The 2,699-nt window shown below is 42.4% G+C and overlaps 1 long non-coding RNA gene across 1 annotated transcript; it reads left to right on the top strand.

Annotated features, from left to right (window-relative positions):
• The first annotated feature begins 1,566 nt into the window (after positions 1-1,566).
• LOC112882444 lies at positions 1,567-2,292 on the top strand. Its single transcript, XR_003226669.1, has 2 exons — positions 1,567-1,990; positions 2,083-2,292. It is a non-coding gene; the product is annotated as an uncharacterized LOC112882444 (long non-coding RNA).
• The last annotated feature ends 407 nt before the right edge of the window (positions 2,293-2,699 follow it).

Raw genomic sequence — 2,699 nt, forward strand, 5'->3', positions numbered from 1 at the left:
GATGGGATTGTTGGATGAACGACGATAATATCTTTGATGTTGACTATGGCGACCGTCTTGGAGGCGTAATCTCTCTTTGCCACGCGTTCTACCTCGGTTAGCCTTATACTCTGTCGTTTAGGCTTTGTAGCGGGTTGCTATACTTTATCTCCTCATTTTGTTTTTAGGCTCATCTGGCGGGTCATAGCGCGTCTATATGTTTCTCGCTTGTTGTTGCGGTTTGGATGGTATGAGATATTCATATGCCACGATTTGTGGTGAAGTTGTAACTCGGCGACTCAAAAAATCGTGGCGCTGCAATTTTCTTCCTTCTCTTGTTAAATATTTCCTCTGTTGTAAAGTATAGGTTATTTTAATTTTTTTAAATTTATAGATTTTGCTAAGTATTTGTATCCCGTGAATAAATCTATATTGTATCCCGTGAATAGAAAAAAACTAAAACGATCGTTTTAGAACAAGGAGAGTATATTTTGAAACACGCATGTTAGAAATAAAGAAAAATTCACGATAAAAGGAAATCCCAAGCCCACCTAACTTGCGCTCCCTGCCCTAGTAAATCTCCGACACAGTGGCAAATCCAAACAACACATCTAACAAAAAAAAATGCTAACCCCTGCGAATAAAACCTGGAGTTCTTTTCCCCTCCCCCCTTGCGGCTTCTCCCTCCCCTTACTCCCCTTCAGCTGAAGGAAAATCTGACAAAAAATTCATTTGAAAAAGCAGGTTATATCAGCAATCCAAACCCCCAATCCTGCTCCCCTTCACCCGCAAGGAAAATCTGACAAGAAATTCATTTGAAAAAGCAGGCTATATCCGCAATCCAATCCCCCAATCCCTAGAACGTTCTCTGGTTCCTGGACTCACCAATCCTCCCACCAAGCCTCGCCGTCAAAGGTGCGTGCTTCCTTGTGTGTGCGCGCGCGCGCGTGTGTGTTTGCCAAGGAGCGAGGGTTTCTTGGGATGGGATTGATGGCGCCGCCGGGGCAGAGGGAGGAGCAGCACGAGCATGAGAAGCGAGGCGGATTCCGAGTCGAGGACGACGCTCCGCGCGATGAGCTGGCTGAGATGATGGAAGGAGATAGCCGAGCCGCCGTGGCAATGATGCGCTCGTGGGACTCGGAGGACTCGGTGGCGGTGGATCGTTTTCTCCCCGGCGTTTATGAGGCCGCACCGGAGCACCAATTAATATTTTGACTTTTTTACCCCCATTTGGAACTCAAATGATTTTTAACTCTACGATTTTACCTCGCTTTTTAAAACTGAAGGCACCATTTACCTCTGGTTTTAAGTCTATTAGTTGGATGCCTACTAAAAAATAGAAATAAATTGGAGAAAAATTTAGAGCAATGGAAAAAGACCGTAGTACTCTTAACCCTATCCAAAAGCTCTCTCTTTTATCATCCCCAAACTCTACGTTCTCAGAGCCTGCCTCCATTTGAACCCTAGCGCAGGCGGCAGTAGGCGAGGGGGCGGCGGCGGCACCATGAGAGGGGGATCGCGCATGCGGGCACGGCGACCCGGCGTGGGAGAGCGCGACGGCCTCGGCGCGAGATGAGAAAGGCAAGTACTTTAACACATATTGACTTGTGGCATCAAGTGATAGCAACTATGACACAGATTTGGTTGCATTTTCTAACTTGATCAAGTGATAGCAACTATGACACAGATTTGGCTGCATCTTCTAACTTTGGCGATGATTGCTCTAACCCTTAGTTGACCTTGATGGTGAAATAGTTTATGAGGATGATGAGTTTGATCCTCCCCTATTTTCATATGATGTTGATGAACCATGTATTGATGTTAATGTAGTCTTTCCGGATGTGGATAAGTGCAAATCTGCGGGTTACACACCATGCTATATTGAACGATCATGCTTTTGAGATTGTCAAAAGGGACAATACCAGATTTAGAGCAATCTGCATGAGTGTTGATACTGGTTGCAATTGAAAGTTTTTTTAAATCTACAAGCAGGAAGTACATTGGCTACAAGGTACCCCACATTTTAACTCGCAAAACTCTTATTTATGTGGCTGTTTTTATTTTTAACTCATAAAACTCTTATTTATGTGGCTGTTTTTCCAGGTTAAGATAAGTGGTTCAGAGTATACTTGTGGTTCAATCAACAATTGCGGTGGAACCATGTCCACAAATAAATGGGTAGCTGATAGAGCGGTGGATTTGTTGAGAGATAATCATGAAATGGGTCCAAGGGAGTTGCTGGACATGTATTCATACTTTTGTTGGACTTGTCTGTGGGAATATGATCTGGATATGATGGTACCTTTGTTTGGACATGATGGAATGTGATCTGTTGCTTTTGGTGGATATATATATATATATATCTGTGTGTGTGTAATGGTGCTTTTATTGGAGATATATGCAAGTTATGTGCACTTGAACTTAAATGCACGTTGTGTCATGTTGCTGCCAAAATTCTAAAAAAATTATCAAATTTCGGTCATTTTGAAAGTTATAAAAATTTGGTTTGAATTTGCTTAAGAAAATTGTTTTTAGACCTATCAAAATATTTTCAAGTTCTTCTATTCAAAATAAAGGTAAAATCACAGAGTTCACATAATAGTAGGGGCAAATCCGCAAGGGCAAATTAGTCTTTGTATAGTAATTTTCACACTGTTAACTGGTTTTCACGGAACAGGGGCAAATGCTCCCTTCGTTTTCAAAAAGCGGGGGTAAATTCG

The sequence above is a fragment of the Panicum hallii genome, chromosome 2 (assembly GCF_002211085.1).
Source record: "Panicum hallii strain FIL2 chromosome 2, PHallii_v3.1, whole genome shotgun sequence".
In the NCBI taxonomy this organism is placed as follows: Eukaryota; Viridiplantae; Streptophyta; class Magnoliopsida; order Poales; family Poaceae; genus Panicum; species Panicum hallii.